This window comes from Tursiops truncatus, chromosome 3 (genome assembly GCF_011762595.2).
Source record: "Tursiops truncatus isolate mTurTru1 chromosome 3, mTurTru1.mat.Y, whole genome shotgun sequence".
In the NCBI taxonomy this organism is placed as follows: domain Eukaryota; kingdom Metazoa; phylum Chordata; class Mammalia; order Artiodactyla; family Delphinidae; genus Tursiops; species Tursiops truncatus.
The window spans coordinates 138267452-138289001 of NC_047036.1; the positions used below are offsets into that span (position 1 = coordinate 138267452).

The 21550-nt window shown below is 35.2% G+C and overlaps 1 long non-coding RNA gene across 1 annotated transcript in view; it reads right to left on the minus strand.

The window, feature by feature from the left end:
* Nucleotides 1-11335, minus strand: part of LOC141278354 (uncharacterized) — a 411822-nt gene extending 400487 nt beyond the window's left edge. Inside the window, exon 1 of the long non-coding RNA XR_012330939.1 lies at nt 11276-11335. This is a non-coding gene — a long non-coding RNA (uncharacterized lncRNA). The remainder of the gene's footprint in view (nt 1-11275) is intronic.
* Between the last annotated feature and the right edge of the window lie 10215 nt (nt 11336-21550).

Genomic DNA, 21550 nt, shown 5'->3' on the forward strand with positions numbered 1-21550 from the left:
ATAATGATTACTTTATTAATAAAGTCCTGTATTTGGGGGAAAAAAATGAGGAGGCTTTTTAAGACTACTCATGCCTAGACCCCAACCCAAACAAACAAACAAAAAGTTAAGGTTTTCTGGAGATAAGCCCCAGACCCTGGTATTATCTCAAAGCCCCCTAGGTGCTACCAATGTGCTGCTAGGATTGAGATTCAGTACCCTAGAAAGTACACGTGTGCACACACACACATATCCAAAGTAGTAATTTCAAGTTTACAGTGAAGGGGATTTAAGTATTTTTTCCCTGAGTTTCTAAGAATAATAGACATAGATGTACCAAAAAGTTTTAGTAGCAAACTTTCTCATCAACTGTTTGTTGAATAAGAAATGCTTACTAATTTTCCAAGATGCATTAAGTGGCTAATATACAAAGATGAAAAAGTCCATATCTCCACAGAGGATAGAGTAAGCACAAGCATTCCTCAGTTTAGGACCACTGGGGGAAAACCTGGTAGGTCCTCAAGAACCAAGAAATTTGTATAGCAGAAACACATTCTTTAATATTATAGTCGCTTTTATTTTTTCTTAATACTTTCAGATATTTTCCAAATATTTCTCAAAATGCTACTTGAAAACAAAGCACTATATTCTTGGAGGACATGTGAAATATGTTAAATAGTAAATTTATCCTATCACTGAAAGAAATTAGAATATTAACTTTTACTTGTTATTCTTGTTGGGTTTTTTCCCATCTACCATGAATTTGTTATCAGACCAAGGTGTTTTCTGGATGTAATTTTTCTGAGCCGAGTGAATTATTCATTTAGAAAACCTTTTTTTAGTTCTCTCTCTCTCTTTCTCTCTCTTTCCTTTATCATGATTCTCCTTCGTATAACACTGTCACTTGTATCTGTTGTCTTCCTGTTCATTATTCCCCAAATTCTCTTCCAGGATCTGAAGTCTTATCCCATTGGTCTGTGTTTGGATATTTTGTGTTTCTTGGTGTGGGTCAGGAGTGATTCAGATTATTTATAGCACATCTGCCAAAAATGAATGTCTAATGTCATTAGACTACTAATGAAGACAGTGGGGCCTGAGTGGCCCAGATGAGCCTAATTCACAATAAAGGAACTCACAGGTATGAACGTGAAGACAAGGATGCAACCAATTAACTGTCATACTTTATTTTTCCTATATTATCCTAACATCCCCACATCCCATTAGCTCTTGAACATCCTACTCAATTTCTATTGGCTCCAAACCCCCTTTTCTACTCACGGGATACAGAATTCCTTTAAAAATCTGTCCAAAGTAATTTTGAAGTTTCCATGCACTTATATTCACTTAAAAATAATTTCTGGATTTTGATGCTGCTAATGCACCTCCTTCATGCTTCGATTCCTGTATTCCACAACAATTCAACAATCTCTACTTAAACAAAGATGCTCCCCATGAGTTACCCACAGTGAAGCGCTCAGGGCGCCAACATGTCCCTAAATGATTAAGATCTTTTAATGAACAAACTCTACTTCCCCCACAAGATGAAAAAACATTTATCATTTTTCTTGATCAGAGCAGTATTAGTCACCATAACACGTCCAAAAATCTGCTTGCTTCTGAAGACACTGTTCTGCTGTGAAATCTAGTTAAGTCAGACCACATATTCTCTTATGTCTCCTCTGCCATATGAATCCCATTGTCTCCCCTCTTCCCAGTCCACAGTACAACAGTTAAACTAGGGTTCTGCTTGAACCCTAGTCATTGACACAATTTGAGTGATTATCCTTATGTAAGTCAGTGGATGCAAATGACTATGAGAGAGTTGCTAGGGGTTGCCTAGTTCCACCTTTGAGTTACATGAATCTGAATTATGGTACCAGTAATGCTGCTCCATGTGATTTTCTTCCATGCACAATAGGAACTCCTTGAGAAGAAGGATTGTATCCCCAAAGCTTGACTCCTTATTACAGTTCAATAAAGATGTATGGGACAGTTGTAGAAATGAAATATTGTGGGATTATTTAGAGGTAGGAAAAGGGTAGGTATATCTGAAACATACTTGTCTGTATTCCACAGCATTCTCTTTCATTGAGAACCTGGATTTTCCCCTAGCCTAAAAAAATGCCAAAGATATAAAAAATCCATAAAGTCCTCTTTATCTTCTACTACCTTGGCCAACAGAGAGGCCATTGTTGCTCCTGTTCCCTTGGAAGAGCATTTCCCTTGGAACAGCTGAACAGTGCACTTATCCCAGCAATCAAGGTTAAATCTATCTCAAGGAGCAGTAATTCTGCACAAGTAGGGCCACACTGAGGGATGCCTTACTGTGCAACAGTTATCTGGGCCAAAAGAACATGGGAGATGCTGATGTGATTATTTTGTTCAATCTGATTTCTAGATGCTAAACCTGATAACCTGATATATAGCCTCTCTTCTGACTAAAAGTAGGATTGTTGAAAGCATAGCCAAGCTCCATTCAATTAGATTTACGATGACATCTTTTTTAGGAAGGAGGGGGAAATGATATTTTCTGATATTATAGCAAATACAAAATTAGTTTTTTGCTCCTTAATATGCTTTGTAGCTCCAGGTTTCCACTTCACACTCAGCCAGTCACTGATCTTTTAAAATGCAGGGCCTAGCACAGTGCCCTGCACATTTATGTTTTCTTTTATTCAAATAAATATTTATTGAGCTTCTACTAAGTGCTCAATAAATATTTATGATAGTCTTATAACTCAAAGTTGGAAAGAAGATAAATAAGACTGTAGAAGAATAAGTGGGAGGATAACATTACTCACTACATGATGAACGTTTTCAGGGCAAGGACTGTTTTTAAGTACCCAGCAAGGTGGCTGTACTCAATAAACAGTTGCAGAAGTGAATTGTGAAGCAATCAGGAAAAGGACCTAAACTAAGAAATTAGGAGAGCAAACTCAATTTTATTTGAAAATGAGTTGAAAGGGTAGCTAAGGAATTTAAAGAAGGACACGGAAGACCCAATTTGTATCACTTGCTCACTCTTCTTGGAATTCTGCAGGAACGTGAGGAACTATGTCCCTTCTCTTGCCCGTCTTACAGTCTCATAGAAGCTAGACATAAAGAAGGATTTGCTTTTGTTAAACAGTGAGCACATTTGCATAGGGCACTATTACAGAATTTAAGACTCAGTGTCAAATTTTTCAAATGCCGACATCGTTAAATACATAGGACTGTAATATTACTGTTGGTTTCATAAAGATGGTAAGACTTGGGCTATTCTTGCTTAATAAATTACCCAGGTATTTCTCCTAAATACAGGTTCCTGATAAACTTCCATCTCTAAGAATAAAAATAAAACATTCCCCGTGAAAAACATAAACCCTGTGTGTGTGCGTGTGTGTTTCAGAAGCACCAAATCTATTTTATGTGTTGATCACAATTTAGTTGCCAACCTGTGATAGGTTTTACACAACATGCAATGCTTGTCAGAAACCACTGATTTAAATACTTTGACACAAGTTGACTTGTAAAATAGTAACTTATAAAACAAGCTCTAAAATATTACTCACTCACATTTATTTCACCTATGATTATCTTGTGACCACAACTATGTTGTAAAATACCTGCATATTGATAATACTATTAGATATCTTTTTGTTTCCACAACAGTTTCTAGGATGATACTCAGGAATTTACTAACTTACATAAAGACATTAATTGTTGGACAATCTGAAGCTATCTAATATGATTTCGAGGTAAGAAGATATTAAGAAACCTATCTAGAAAATTCTAAGAGTGGAAAAGGGAATATTTAGTTTCCTATAATTAAAATCTCAAACAATATTTTTTCATGAGTTGACTCTAACTCTGAAAAGATTCTAAAAATGTAAAGCTTCCGTTGGCCTGGAAAAGATGAAAAAAATGTAGAAATAGGTATTACCATTCAGTATTCAGATGCTTGAAATGTATTAGATTGTTTCGAACTCTGCTCTTAGCAATTAGGCCTTTGAGCTTGCAAATACTTAGAAAATTTAGGCAACTGTAGGTATGAATGTTTTAAAAGCTTTAAATGTAATTGAAGCAATACTGAATTGATCTGCTTCACAACCTTGGGTGAAAATAATTTTATATAAAAGAGCTAGGATTAAGCGCTGAGAGAGGTAGACGAGTCACACGGGAGTTAGTTAAGTCAGTACAGAAGACAATATCAATTATGTAAAAATTGCCCTGAAATTACCTGGAAAATACAGTACACAAAATTCTGTGTACCCCATTTAATCCAGAAAATTGCACACTAAAATTTGAGAAACATTGAACTAAGGAAAGAACAAAAGAAATTCTATATACCTCTCTGCTTTAAATGCAATGATGAAATCTGTAGAGGTAAGCTGGGGTGAGTGGGGATTGCAAAGTGTTTGTCCTTACACATCAGTTTAACCAGTTTTAACATTACGCCCTTATCTCAAGTTATTTTAAGAGATTTATTAGCTCGTGTGAGAGGTTAGATTCTAAAGTTAGTACATCATGTAAATGTACCCTAGTCTATGACTCCACTAATCTTAAAAGGACCTCCTGTCCCCAAACTCTCCCTACTGCCACTTCAGTGCACCTGATTATCTCACAGGTCTTACCAAGGTAGAAAATGGTTTGAAGACCAGTGAAAAGGAAAATGCTTTATGGGAAAGGTAACTGCCTCATCTTTGGCTAGGCGCTGAATTTCTCTGGATAGTTTAATTCATACTGTCCAGATCTCTATGTATAGTTAGTTCCGTTAAGGATATTGTTATCTACTCGTGCTGTCCAACATGAAAGCCAGTAGCTACATGTGGCTATTTAAATTAAAATTAATTAAAGATAAATAAAATTTAAAATTCAGTTCCTCAGCCATACTAGCCACATTTCAAGTGCTCAATAAGCACATGTGTGTAGTGGTTGCCATTTTGGACAACACAGATATAGAACATTTCCAGCATCACCGAAACTTCTACTGGGCAGCACTGGTATAACCATGTATCTAATTGCCTCATGAATATTATTTCTGTGGAAAACTCCACAAGTAGTTGGGGTAAATATTGTACTACAACCAACAGACTGGTAGTTTATTAACCTATAACAGATTCATTTACCTATAATTTACTTCGAGCTATTTGTCTCCATGAACATGATCCCTGTTTACAATGAATAATCTCATTTTGCTGATGGAAGAAATGTTTTATTTGTAGTCCACAAATAGAGAAATATTGTGCTCTGACATTATGGAAATAGCAAGGTACAACCCAGCATATTAGGCTTTATAAAACATTTATTTCTCTCCTCTATATACGCTTTTGGTGGCAGGGTATACTTTCTATCTGATGCATTGTTCTAAAATTGACCAGAGTTTCTGAGCCAAAAATAAAATTAAGTATGGTGTCTGCTATTGATGGAAATTACACTACCCTTTATCCTTCACCCTTGGTGGTTGTTCATTTCTGGGAAAGTGAATTTGGGTACAAATGTCAAAAACATGCTAACCTCTACTGCAGGGAATTCATTTTCAAACACAAAGCTTTCTTGTTTGATTTTCATATTGAATGCTTGGGTTCAAGGAGGGAGGACTACACAAGTATGACAGTTAATTGTCTTTTTCCCATCCAATAACATGTCCACTTTGTAGAAGTGGCTTTGCAGCTCCCGCAGTTGGCTGGTTGCCCACTTGTATCCAAAGCAGAAAAATAAATACATAAAAGCAGAAAAATAAATACTAATAAATGGATTTATGACAACTTTTCATACTGGGTTCATTAATTTTTATTCCAACTCTGGTTCATTCATTCAACAATTATTACTGGGCACATACTGCATGCCAGACACTATTGTATGCACAAGGCAGAAACAGTCCCTGCCTTTCATGGGGCTTTAAGTTACAGAGCTTGAGTAAGTGGAAGGTAAGGAAGATAAGATAAAAATGTAAATAAATGCATAAATAAGATAATTTCAATTAGTTACAAATTCTATGAAGAAATTAAAACGGGCTAATGGGAGAAAAGTGACTAACATAAGGTGCTACTTTAGGTAGGATGCTCAAAAAGTCCTCTGTAAGGGGGGGTGACTGAGATGACAACTAAATGATGAGTAGGCATTAGTTGTGCAAAGACACAGAAGTAGAGGATTTCAAGAAGACAAAACAGTATGTAAAATCCCTGAAGCAGAAATAGCCTCAGTGTGCTTAAGAAATAATATATTTTTGTAAAGGTTAGGGCTGCTAGAGTGCAGGAGAGAGGACAATAGTAGGGAATGAGTTTAGGTGTAGGTAGAAGGAAGATACTAGAGTCTCATAGGCATGGTACGAAGCTAGGAATTTATTCTAATTGCAGTACAGAGCCATTTGAAGCACTTTAAGCAGGCAAGTGATACCTTCTGATTTCTGTTTTTAAAAGATCACGAAAACAACTTTGTGGTACTAACAGAAAATGGTAACGTGACTAGAATGGTGACAGAGGAGATGGGGAAATATTGATCCAGGATATATTTTGGATGTAAAGTAGACATAACTTGTTAATGGCTACGGGCAATGAGAGAAGAAGGGTGGTTAAGGATGAACCCCATTTTTGGCCTGAGCAAGTGAATGGATGGTGCTTCCATTTAACGCAAATGTGGTTGTCATAAGCTTCTATGCTACACAATTAATCTTACATGGAAGATGACTAGCAGTGTCCACTTGGCTCAGCAACACCACAGAGGGAGATATTTCTTGGTCACCAGTTTGGCCATGGTCAAAAGCATTCTGTGACCAGAGAGCAGATTTCTTATCAGGATTGATGGAGTTGCTAAAATATGATATAAAACCACTGTATAATATGTAATTTTATCTCAGCCCATCATGATAACCTTAACATGTACATAAACTTATATGTATACTCTTAAGATAGGAGAATACTCAGATTGGAAAGAAATGGTAAATATAACCCATTTCCATATCTCACAGACCCGAGTTCAAATTCTTGCTTTGACACTCTGTAATCTTAGACAAGTCACTTAACCTCTTTAAGTCTCCTCTGAAAACGGGGGAGATAACATTGGCTTTACAGGATTTATGTGAGATTACATGAAACACTCTGTGTAAAACACTTCACATACTGCCTGTGATATGAGAGATGTTTGATAAAGAAGAGAGCCCCTTTTTCATTTCTTCTTACTCCTCCACTTCCAGGAATTGCCAGGTTGTCCCTTAGCCTCACCTAGCTCATCAATTTTAGCAACCTTAGCATAAAATAGTGTCTCTCTCCTGGTAGTTCCAGCAAAAGTTCCAGATTTGTCTTATTTGCATGTGCACACACCAGAATTCCCCAAACCATGTCTAGTGAACATGAGAGAATGGTGGTTCCACAAAGGGAAATCAAAATGAGGTTACCAGAAGAGAGAGTAATGAATGCTGACCAGAAGAAAAACATCCACTGCGATGTATATACATCTATTTCTTGAAAAATGCTTAGAAATATCAATAATTATTGCCCCAATTTTATTTTATTTTAAAAGTGCAAATCTTTCAAGCCCCCTCTCACCGCTGAACTACTCAGAAGAGTCAAAATTATACTGGAGGACTGGTTCTAGACAACAGTAGGCACAAAATTTGCTTTTTAATAAATGTTATCAGCTTGAGTCTTGAATTTGTACTTCAACAGCAAGAATGGAAACACTTGGTATTCAGCTCTTCCTTGTAGTTTAACAAAGCTCAGACTCTGGCAGTATTTGTTTTGGTTTTTGGGTTTTGACTCTAGTGTGGATTTCTTATAACCATTAAAAAAGCCTAGAGTATATGAAGTGGTTTGAGATACTGTATTGTGGATTTTTTTGTTTTAAATTTGAATGAAGTAATATAAAAATCTTGAAATACTTTCTAAATTGAGCTCATAATTTTTTTCTTTTTGAGGACTTTACCGAGCCTTCCTGTTGGCTCTACATCTGTATTGGTTTCCTAGGGCTGCCATAACAAATTACCGCAAACTAAATGGCCTAAAACAGCAGAAATTTATTCTTTCACAGTTCAGGAGTGAAGAAGTCTGAAATCAAGACACCAGCAGGGTTAGTTCCTTCTGGAGCCTTTGAAAATCTGTTTTATTCCTCTCTTCTAGCTCTGGTAGTTGCCAGTAATCCTCAGCATTGCTTGGCCTGTAGCTGCATTACTCTGATCCCTGCCTCTCTAATGGCCCTCTTTCCTGTGTGTTTCTCTATGTGTCCTCTCTTCTCTTTGTAAGTACACCAGTCATTGAAATTACGACTTCTTCTAGGACCCAATATGATCTCATCTTAACTAATTACAAATAAGGCCACATTACGAGATTCCTGATGTGCATAAATTTGGGGGGAACATTATTCAACCTGCTACATTGTGTATTGGACTCTTCTTCATAGTTCAACAAAATTTACACTCTTGTCATTTCTCTGGAGTGGATTTCCTCTTACCACTGAAAAAGTCTGGGGTATATGAAGTATGTTGTGCTTTTTTTGTGGGGGCACAGGGCCCTGCTTCTACAGCATCCTTGCACAAATCTACCTCATCAAGTACCACTACAAAAAAGAGAAATCTTTTCTATTCCTTGTTTTTCTTTGAGAATGCAGGCTTTTTGAGGAGTGGGAGCATGAGTTGGCACTCCTGAAATCTCAAGGTTTTAGCAACTATCCAGAACATAAAAGGCAAAATGTTGACATTATTCATTTATTCATTCGTTTAGTCATCAAATACTTATTGAGTGTCTTCCATGTGCCGGCACAACCAATATAGCAGGTGGGAGAAGATATTTTGGATCACATACCTATTTGAATATTAATTCAACAATTTCCTGAAGTGTATACATATGCACACACAGGTTAGCACACAATTCCACAGAGTTCATAGAACCCAGAGATTCATGCACTCTTGGTTAAAATTCCCTAGCTACCTATCTTGCTTCCATTTTCTCATTCCCAAAGTGGCTACAAGGCTATTCATAATAATACCTGTCTTAGGCATTTGGCAGTAGGTAACAGAAATCTCAAGTAATATGTATTAACCTAATATAGTTTTGTCTTTCTCACTTAAAACTAATTGTAGATGTTGGAAATTGCTGGGTTTTCTTCAGGTCCTCAATGACTTCACCTAAGACCCAACCGCTTTCAACTAACTTCTCTCCCTTTCTTAGTAAGGGTATTGACTTTGGACTGTATGTCTTCATTCAAAGACAGAAAGCAATGGTTAACTAGGAAAGTAAGGACCTTATCTTCTCTCACCTCACATTAGAGAGCAAAGATCTTTCCCATGCTAGCAGACTTCCTGTTCTGTTTATTCAGCCAGAAGAGAGTAACATGGAAACCCTTCAGTGCAAGCAAGGCTGAGAAATTAGTATCTATCCATGACTAGATTAGATCAATAAGAAGTTATTTCCTGGGGCTGGGTACATTGCTTTGCACAACATAATTAAAATTCTTTTAGCAAAGAAGAGAGGTGGGATGTCTGTTGAGTAGATGAATAAGAGTATCTGTCATACATGTGTACATCTTCGGAGCTTAGAAAGTACTTTCCAAAATATAGTCTCATCTAGCCATCATACTTGTGGCTCAAGAATCATTTCGCAGCTGCATGATGAAACCAAGGCAGAGAAGAGTAAACTGACTTGCCTAAAGTTGCACAAGTAAGTAGCTGAGCTGAGACATAATCTAATCTTCCAAGCTATTTGAATCTGGGCACATTTTTAAAGGACGTTCTTTCAGATGTCATTAAGCACTCGAAACAGGTAATGATCCTTTAAAAGAACACTGTTAGAGAAGGCTTAAGGATGAATTCAACTGAATTCATTTGAATTTCCAGTTCACATTGCCCGTGAAAGGTTGATTCCCTCAATATAATAATAATAATAAAAAAAGAGAGAGGTCAATTTAAAGGTATACTAAGTGAGTTTAGAACTAGGTAGAATAAAGCATGAGAATCCCATGCCATTTTCTATTTTAAAGGAGAGATGTCTGAGAGGAGTCTGTATCTAAATTCAGAGTTTGCTGTTCTCTCCTTCTTTCTTTCTTTCAGTAAAGCTCAAAACAAACCAGTGAGGTCAAACAGCTAACATGACTTGGAACATCACGGAAGAAAAATACTCATCCCACTAAGCGAGCTATATGTTATGTATTTCTAAGTGAAAAAGTTCGTTTTCCATGTGGTTTTATTTTCTATTAACAGCTAAGAACATCTCATTTTACTGGCATGCACATTACATTTACATTAATTTTATTTTTAAATTTGGATACGAACAAGTTAATTTATATACTTTTTTTATAAAATAAATAATTACAGAATAAATGTAAGGAATATAATTATTGTGCATTATATATTATGAAGAATATTTTCAAAAATAAGCATCTGAATAATATATGGAGAAACAGTTACATGCTGGGTTTTAAATTTAATAAGATATTTTAAACAATCATTAAAAAAGTAAATAAAAGCAGTTGAGAAGCTTGCAAGGTAGTAACTCCAGATGTGTAAGATTTTCAAAATGTTATTCATATCTGCTCTATGCACTCTTCAGTTCTCTTTCCCAGGAGCTGGAGTTAGAAGGAAAGCCTAAAAAGCTATCCAATTATAGAAAGATTTCTGTATGTCATACCACCTGATTTAGGAGCTCATTCTACATATTATGCGTTAGAATCAGAGATAATTCTCACTATGTTCTTGTAATAATCATTGTTGTTTTAATTGTCAATGAGCAAGTGAAGCTTATTCAGGGTCTGTTTCTGAACTGAAAAGAAGAAAATAACAGAGGTCCAGTCTCCCGGACAAAGAGTTTTACTTGGAAATTGAAGGTGTTTTAACTATTATTTCCTCCTTCAGTTTCTCCAGGTCCATGTTCTGGATCCAGCCTTTTCCTTTTATACCTTGCCAACCATTGTTTTAGCTTGCTCCTGGCAAATGTGGAACACGACCAAAATATCATGGAGGAGAATCCATGAGATCATTAGCCCATGATCCCATTTTATTATGGCAGGTTACGGTGTCAAAAAGCAAACATTTTTTGAGTGCTTACTCTGTGTCAGTCACCATAATAGGCATTGGATTTTCAGCAGTTAAAACAGACATAACTACCTATGGAAGACAGTATGACTTCTCTTAACATTGGGAGGTTTCTATCACTGATCCAACCTCTCCTAGAGACCCTTGGTTTCTTATTCCACTCTCCACCATGTTGAAACCTTTAGTTTTATAATGCTATGTAATGATTAATACTGTAACTTCTGTTTTAATTTACATAGTTAAAGAAATATTTTGATAATACTAGTATGTTTCCAAATTGAATATGTTCCCTACCTTGGGATGTTTTGAGTGTGTACTGGATAAGGGTATCTGGAATCCTCCCATGACCTCAAGAGCTCCACATGATGACTCATCTCTCCTGTTTGCAGCTGTCCAAAATAACTGTGAAAAGAACCGTTTTAAGACACTTAATAGGCTACTTTTCCTCTAAGAGTTTTGCATTCTGTTCTGAAAGGTGAAATTTAGTTCACTTCTATAATAGTTACAACCAAATGGCCAAACTGCCTACCTTTTTGCATTCTGATATGTAATTATCTATATTCAACTAAAATAAATAAACAAAACTTTATGCAATAGCAAAAGCACTAGTCTGAAATGCTCAAACCCAGAAGAAGTGACATTATACATGTTTTAATTTACTTACTTTGGAATTTTTCCAGAATTGCTTATGAACTAAAAGAACTATGGCAACTAAATAACCCCAGAACTAAAATAACCCCAGAAGGCTATGTTCTATCATCAAGGTAAAGACACCAAAACTTATCAACATCAAAAGCTTTCCATATACCCCTTTTCTCTTAAATTCTGGCTATATTCATTTGTTGATGTAATGTTGCAGCTATGTCAAATTGCTTTAGTGTTGCCCTTAGGGAGCACAAATTAGCTGAGTTGTTAAATGTATTTATTTCATACCCAACGATTATACCCACACATACTTTCTATGCTAACTACATTTATTTTTTATTCTCTCTTGTTAGAAAGTTTAAAAACAGATTTTTCTGCCTTTTTCAAATTTAAGGAATTTAATTCAAATCTTCTCAAGTGGCCTATTTTTATTCATCTGTTATGCAGATTTATTTAATCATTAAAGTATCTTTTTTGTAAATAACACTAAAGAAGTTCAGCCTTTAAATAAAAATTTAAAAACACAACTCTTATCTTGAAAATAAGGAAACATTAAAAGTTCATGGGGAAATATTTTACACCTGAATTTTATAGGCACTTATCTTTCAGAAAATATTGATGCAAGTCTTTTGATGACGTAAAACAACAGTAATAGGTAATTGTATTTATTATAGCCATTTGCTCTGTTTATTATCTGAAGTTAACTTTGTTCTGTCTAATGCTATTTTAATTAAATTTACACTGCAAGGAGGTCAATAGATGCTGTTAGATGTTGGGTCAATATAGTTATGAGGCAGTTTATATTTATAATGACTCTCTTGCTCCTTTCTAGCAAAATTTAATGAACTATAAATTAAAACAGCTGAATTGCCTCTTGAAAATAGGACTAAGAATTATTTTCAAAAAATGAACATTCAACGTAGGTTAACATCCGTGAGTGGAATTGTGAGCTGGTTTATTTCACACATTTATAGTGAGTGTGTGTGTGTGTGTGTGTGTGTGTGTGTGTGTATGTATGTATTCATGCAACCAAGCTAACTTGAGTGAGATGAGGTCACTTATCAGGAAAAAAAAAAATAAAACATACGAAACCCCCAAGGCTTATACTTTCTCACATCAAGAGAAAATATCATCAAAAGTGATAGACACTTGGTGATAATAGTGAGTTAAAAAAGGAAAACCTTGACACATGCATGCACACACACCAACTTATTAATGTTCACAATAATGAGCTAAGCTGAAGCTCTTGCACAGGTATCAACACATGATAATTGCAGCATTGCTGAAACCACAGAAGTAATGCTCCACTGGGCACTGTCCACATAAGGGTACCTAGAAGGTAAAGGAGGAATGAAGTGCTGAGGTGGTAAAGCCACTTACCCAAATGGCCTTTATGGAAACAAACAAACAAAAAAGAACAGCTAGTAGTCTTGGTTAATTGAGAAGTGAAATACATTGGGGAATTCAGTAATAAAATGCTTCCAAACATAAATGAGAATACAACTTATTTTGGAAGATGAAAAAAAAATACAGTCAAAGAAAACTGTTAGGAGGGAGCAAGATAGGGAGGGTGTTTGGAGCAGGACAGAGGAGAGGCACTCCAATTGTGGTGCTTCAAATTGAAAGTGTGTATATCACAGGGCTCTGAGACCAAGACAAAAGAGCTTAAAGATAGTTCCCACAAAATGTCATGTGCTTTAGAACAATAGCTAAGACAGTAAGTTCTGAGTCATAATTTATAATTACATCATATGTCTAGGTTTTCTACAATTTGGAATGGGAGATTCTGAATAGTGAATTCATTAATTTTTAATGGACAAAGATATGTGAATATTACATAAAATCTAATGCAAAGGTCATCTTGTAGTGGTTCCTTTGTATAAAATAAAGTTGAGAAATTAAAATGTGTACAAAAAAAAAAAAGGAAAATCTCAATAGCCTCCAAAGTTGTAGCTTCAGAATCTCAAAATCATTATGTCACTGTATTGGCAAGGATCTTTGTGACCCCTCTCATAGGTCCAGAGATAGTGTCTACAGATAAAACTTCAAGGTCCCACCAACTAGAAGGTTCCAAAGACTCAACCATCATACTTTAAACATACAAACTGATGTCTGACAGATATACTGAAATATTCAACCAATCACATTATGACCTCATATTCCTTGATTTTTCAGAAAAACAAATTGTGTCTGAGGCAAGTAAAAGGATAATTCTGCCATTTGGCGCACAGCCTGACTACTTCTTGGTCACTTGTATCAATAATATGGGATATGCTCTAAGATTCTCAAATTGCAAAAAAATAGATACCTTTAGGTTTTATTTATCAAAGTTAAAACCAATCTCTTTCTGAGGCATGGGAAACAATAAAAGATAATCTCTTCCTGCACAAACTCCTTTTAATAAATGTAAAATTGACTTTTAGATCTATTGAATCATCCTTCTGCATCGCAGGTTTCTATTTGAATAAATGCAACGAGGATACCTAATGAATAAGCAAATCATCATCTAAAAGATATCATAATGTCTAAAATTTTAGGAAACAAGGTTCTAGAAATTTGTTTGCTTAATAAGTACTTTCTGCAGGCCTACATTGTATCAGGTATTAAGAAGAGCTTCAGGGAATATAGTAGTAATAATCCAATGCATTTGAAACAGAAATATCTTGCTTTCATGGAACTATATAAATCTAGTGGGGAAGATAAGAGGTTTATAACAACTATGATATGAAGATATAAATGTTCAGAACTAAGAGAAAGTGGTCCAGTACAATACAAATTTAGGTCATGAAGAAGGCATTTCTATTAGCTTTAAAATGCCCACATACTCCCCAGGCATCCATCACAAATATTTTGCACATATATATTTTGGTATATAAGTCAAATATTTTCTAACTTGTGATGTGCAAATTTTTAAAAATGTTAACATTTTGACAAACAATGAAGGGAAGGAAAAGTAAACCAGTTGTCTGTTCTTTACAGGCCCCAACCCAGAGAAAAACACTAATACTCTACAAATGTTAGTTACTGTTAATTATTATTACTATTTCTAACATTATTAAGAACCATTCCCTAAACCTGTGCCAAGGTATATTGATAACTCTGTATTCTGAATATAGGTCAACATTCCCTAAATTGCACTTCTCAGAATATTAATTCTGTGAAACTTTTGTGTTAGTGTTATATTTAAAAAGAGAAGTTTCTTTCAGTGTCAAACATGCTTGGAAAATGCTGGGTTAGTCCTTCAGGGAGAATCTGCAGGACTTTTCTGAGCCTTTAATATGATTCTCCTAGAGGACACAGCAGTTACACAACTTATTTGAGCAGAGAAATTTTTTCTCTCACTTCACTGAAAAATAATCTTTCTGATGTGTGCAATTTGAACTCTAAGGGACTTCTGTTAAGTCCAAGACTGGCTAGAATTCACTCCACTGCCACTCCTGGCCAAGACTATTTTAAGTTGATAACTATTTCTCCCTTCCCCCTTCCCCCTTCCCGCTTCCCTTCTTTATTTCTCATGTTGCTCTGTTTAGAAAACACATGGGAAAGGCAGATGGCACAGCACCAGGCTGTGTGAGGCTAGGGTAGTTGGAGTTTTTCCAGAAGATCCAATACTTTGAGAACTAATATCATTTTTCTTAGGACAGACATGGTCTGAGACGGTGAACCATGTTCTGAAGAGGGGAGAAGAGGACTAAAGGAAAATATGAATTGTGGATTGTGTTTATAGATCTAACATGATCCTCTTTAGTTTGTTTTTCTCTCTGGAATAAGCAATTAAACCAGTGCACTCCATAATCTAAAGAAATTACGTGATCAAGGTAGTAGTGCATACTTGTTCTTGAAGTAGTGAGAGAGGCCTTCCAAATAGGCTGGAAGCATAATTTATTGATATACATTTCATTATGTACCAGACTAAGAATTCTCCACACCAGGACTCTCATGATACTTTCTCTGAAACTTCTATTTCCATTTCTAGCATCCCACCTCATACCAATTTTTCTTATGTTGATGTGAGTGAACAATATTTTGGTTTGAGTAGCTATCAGGGCTGGGATTAGGATGAGGGGAATGAGATCCCCTCCTTAGGGACAGATTTCAAGGAGATGCCAAAAAATAAAACACTAATCAAAATAAGTAATATTTTAGTGAATGTTTTAAACTAAAATTAACATAAGAAAATCCATGACGGACAAAACATCAAAATTCTAAATAAAGACAGGATCATAATACTGATTTTTTTTTGTAATGTAGGCTCCATACGGCTCCACATGGCACCGGTAGATGCCTCTTTAATCAGAATTTCCCTGGGTTTGCACTGTCACTCTCAGCACCTGAGGATACTTAGTTTGCAGTAGCTGATTTTTACATAACCCATATGAATAAGCACATTTGAACACAAATGGTTTAATTCAGTCACTTAAGGTGTTGTTACCTTTGTCAACAATCATTCAGTACTTAGTAGCTAGATTAAGCAGATTGTTCTTCTTTTTCTCTAAACTTGTTTGTGAATAGACATACTCTATGTGACAACATCAATGGACCACATAAATATTGCTTATTAGAGCTCTGATGGAAACTTCAAAGCCCAGGAAAGTTAACACAAGGTCAAAGAAAGACTGCCAGGTTCTGAACACCTCCACGCTGCCTTTTCCTCTCTCTCAGAAAAAAAAAAAAAAAAGAAAGAAAGAAAGAAAGAAAAGAAAAACATTATTTTGGGCAAATAAAAAGCATAAATCATGACACTAACTTTTCTTCTTTTATAAACATGTTAGAACTATTTTGATCATTTTTCTAGAGGTTAGAATGAGGGATTTGGTTAGTCTTGCCTAAAATAAATTTATGAGCCATTATTCTACTGCCCTCTATTGTTAAAAACTGAATAATAAGGTCCTTGAACAGGGTGAAATCGAGTGAAATGTCTTTTACAAAGCAATCGTATATATCTGTCTCCAATATATTTATAGATCACCTAGAGCATTCTCTGGAAGGTAAAACATTTGTAGTTTTTCTTTGGAAATCCAAAATCCATTAGTAAAAGTTTTTATTTTGGCATGTATACTTCAGGACACAATATGATATACTATCAAGATTTATTAAAATTAACTTATTAATTTCAATAAAATAATACATACACATTTAAATATAACTGTGCAACATAGAAACGTTCAAGGAAGAGAACAAAAGACCCCCAAATCCTATACTCATAGATAAACACTAGTGACATCTGATGCTATACTTCCAGACTTTATTGTACAAACCTTTAAATTCAATCATTAACGTACCTAGGCAGATACTGAATTTTGAGCAGTTGAATGATAGCATGAAAATAATTTGGCCTTGGGTGGTATGTGCAGGTGTACAATAAATAAATGTTGACATTACCTGATCATGCAGAATGGTATTTGTAATAATACGTTATTGCTAATGATAATCTTCCTATAATTGTAATGTACAGGATAACATTTCCAACACTCCCTAGCCTGCTTAATCTGCCTGCTATTCATTCATCCATTTATTCATAGAGGAAATATCTATCGTATATCTTATGTGTGAGGGGCACTGTTCCAGATCTAACAAGAAAGCAAAGACCATTTCTTTATATATGTACATGTTCTGCACCTCATTCCGGAAAGGATTTAAGGCAAGAAAATGTGATTAATATATGATTGCTTCTCTTAAGAATGTTATCATCTCAATAGCAATTATATGCATGCATAACAAAACAAAGCAAAATAACCATTCTATGAAAGCTCAAAGGAGTCTAAGATGAATTCCAAATTGCTGAATTGGGGAAGTCTTTAAAGAAAGATATGGTGTAAGAGTAGAGATATGAAGGAATCACAGAATTCTAACAGGCAGAGGAGACAAACACATACTGGGCATTGGCCATAGAAAGTGAACTAGATGATCAGAACTACGATGGTTTCAAGGAACAAGACATAGAATGTGGCTACATTCCAGGTGGACAGTGGGTAAGTAGATAGTAGTGGTGATATACTAGCAGTGCTGGAAGATATTACAAAAATTAGGGAGATTTAAATTATTGACAGTTAAGAATATCATATGAAATTTGGATTTCCTTTTCTCTGAAAATAAGATTTCTATTCAAGATGGTGCAGGAGGAAAATTTTAAAAAGTTTTATAAAGCAACAAATGCTAACAAAAGTACAAAAATGAATCACAGAAATAACAGATGGGAGTCAGAGAGACCATAGAGAAGGCTATGTAACATTGCAAAGTACCCATGATCAAACCTCTAATTTAGGTTTGTGTGATGGAAAAAAATGTATAATTTAAAGAATCAGAATAAATTTAGTGACCAGTTTTATGAGGGAGAGTATAAGGAGGTGGATAAAAAGATAGTATTTCTAGCTTTAACAATCAATGATTTCAGAAGAATCTTAGATTTCAGAAAAGCTACTAATTAAATTGTTTTGGATTTGATTTTTTTGGACTAGTGGGATATTTAAAAGAAGATATTACACAAAGAACTGTAAATAGAGATAAAAAGACATTAGGACTGCAGGTACAGATCTAGAAGTCATCTTCATTAAGGAGTTTTTAGGTCAAGCAACTGGACTGAAAGAGATTTCCATGGGAGGTGATGCTGGGTTAGAAGAAATTATGATGAAGATACAACTTGGAGAATACCTATACTTTAAAAGCAAAGAGAGGAAACAGAGGCATGAAGAAGATCAAAAAAGGTATGGTCAGACATGCAGGAGGCATAATTTGATTCACTGCTGATTTATACTGCAGGTTAGTAAAAGAGACATTTTATTATATTGGATATATGTATTATATTATTCTATTAGGAATAAATATGACCCTGAGTAGCTAGCTTGATTTTATCTATAGGTATTATATTCTCTGCTCAAGGGAGAACTCAGAGGGAAAACTGTGGCTTAATTCTTCTAAATGTGTGAGTGTTCTTTGTATCATTTCATTTATTAAATTATCATGTAATAAAATTGACTTTTTGGCATATATTTCTATGTATTTTAAAGTAAATATCTGTGTAAACATCACCGTAATCAATATACAGAACAATTTCACGACCCAGAAACCTTTCTCATGCTACCTCACTTTGCAATCATACTCTACCTCCACCCTGGCCTCTAGCAGCCAGTAATCTCTTCTCCATCACTATAGTTTTGCTTTCTTCCAGAAAGTTGTCTAAACGAAACCATCCATTACAGAACCTTTGAGGACTGGCTTCTTTCACTCAGCATAATGCCTTTGAGATACACGCATGATTTCGTATGCATCAGTAGTCCATCCTCTTTATTTCTGAATAGTATTCCACTGTATGGATATCCCACAGTTTACCTATTCGCTCATTCAAGAACATTTGGATTTTTCCATTTTCTGGCAATCACAAATAGGGCTGCTATAAACATTCATGTACAGGGTTTTGTGTGATTATAACCTCATTTGTCTAGGGTAAACACCAAGAAACGAATCACTGGGTCATAAGTAAAGTGTATGTTTAACTATGTAAAAAACTGCCAAACTGTTTTTTGGTGACATTTTGTATTCCCACCAGCATGTGAAAGTGTCAGTTGCTCTACATTCTCACAGGTACCGGATATTGGCTATGTTAGATGTTTTAATGAGTATGAAATGGCATTGCATTGTGGTTTTAATTTTTACTTCCCTAATGGCTAATGGTGTTGAATATCTTTTCATCTGCTTATTTGCCATATATGTATATTCTCTGGTGAAGTCGTGTGTGAGGTTAAAGAGCATTTATTTTACACAGTATTTTAATACCTGGCTCTATGTTATTTCTATATCTTATTTTGCCTCAATTTTTAGCCTGGCTTTAAGTGTATTCATTCTTTATTATATGCCTTCTAATAAGCCACTGAATATTCACGAAGTAAGTTTGGGGAGTTGGATGAGAGAAAAAAATATATAGTTACATATAAATAGTTGAATATGCAAGAAATGGGATTAAAAACTAGGGAAAATTAATTAAATTCTCTCAAGAGCATTTTTAGTTTACCAAATCAGATTTGTAATTATATAGTCATATGAAGAGAGCTTGGGTGAGAGCTAGTCAGGAACGGAAAGGGTCCTATTTTTTTCCTCACTACATTTTTATAGAAAGAATTATTTTGATGGGTATCAAAGACAAAATGGAATCTGGAATACGTTAATCAATGAAATTCACACTTGCACAAAAGTGTTATAAATTCCAACGGAATGCCTGGTTTTCCTTTCTAGGAGAGCTGAAAGCCTTAGGGTAAGAGGTGCCTTGTAAATAAACATTATTATTCCCTCAGGCTCTGAAGAGAGGTTATGGGGCATCAGCCATAGTTTAATTAAAGAGTCTCAGCACTGCCGAAACTGTCTCTAGCTTCTTTCTCGGGCTGCTTGAAGAACTGTCTAGCAAATGAATTGCTGAAAACCAATGTGGCATTTATGCTGTAATTAGCACAAATCAACCTGTAATACTACAGCAGACCTTATGACTTCCACTTCACATTTTGTTTCATATCATTGGCTAATGCAGAGCAATGAGAATTTTCCAAAAAGATGATAAATACTAAATCCCAAAGGCATATCTCTTTTATTTCCTCCAACTGACATCATGTATCTTAAATCCTAAAAATCAGGCATCACTATCTATAAAGACATTACTTTCAATAGAGCTAATCAGATAACAGCTTTGGAAATTATATAAGAATAAATGCTATCACTTAGAGAAACAAAATAAAATACAGGTCAGAGAACTGTATTAGAATCATAAAATAGTTCTTATTCAAATTTTGAAAAGTTTCCAACTCTTTCATGTGTAATTTAAGCAGTAATTTTTATCACAGCTTCATCAGATTTTCCTCAGAGAAGCTTTCAAGAAAAAAAAAATTGCAATGGAAATTTAAAACATAATGGTAAGAATTTGCCTTTACAAATAAAAAAAAATGTGATCTTTATTGTGCCTTTTTTTTGTGGAAAAAATAATGCATATTGTTGAATTTATTTAAATAATCTTTACACAGAGAAATGTTTCTGGCAGCTTTAAATCAAACTTTAATTTGGCATCTATTAAAATACACATCTTAAAATTGCTTGGTATATTAACTTTTTTACATTGACTAAATGCTTAATTTCCCTTTAGAATACCATTTTATTAATCACTATTTAAATGAAAGTTCAAGTTCACATTAATATCTTGCCTGTGGCCAGAATTCCAATTCTCATTACCCATGTTACTATTTGCTGGAGATAATTAGAGGAGGAATGAGATATCATACAGTCCTTAAAATTCACAATGCACCTTACAATAATGACTTCAATGTTTTTCCATGCACTAGGAAGCTTATGCAGCAATTATTCAGTCTCCTCCATTTTCCGGTGACGCTTCATCATTGCAAAGATGAAAGAAAAGAGAACACAATGTGATCAAGAAGGTAAGGCTTTGCATGAAAAAAAAAAAAAAAACAGACAGGAAAGGGAAATTCTGTTGGGTTTAGAGCTACTGTGAAGGAAATCAAACCAGGTGAGTCAGAGTAAATGATCTCAAGGGCCAGCCTTGATGCTTGCAAAATGTCAGGAAAAGGCAATGAGCAAGGGACATGACATGAGACTTAAAAGGAGCCTGGCATGATGGTAATCCATAAGGAGATCTGATGCAGGGACAGCATTTTTTCCCTTTCCTCAAGGTGATGAAGGAAGGTAGGAAGGAGGGAGGGAGGAAGGAAGGAAGCAAGCAAGCAAGCTTCATCTGCTGCTTCCCATCGCTCCCCATCACCACCTGAACTAACCATGCCACACACACACACACACACACACACACACACACACACACACAGCCCCCGCCCCCATATGTGGAAAAATTGTCTTCCATGAAACCGGTCCCTGGTGCCAAAAAGGCTGGGGACCACTGCTCTAAACCACTTAAAACTCTCGTATATTGTC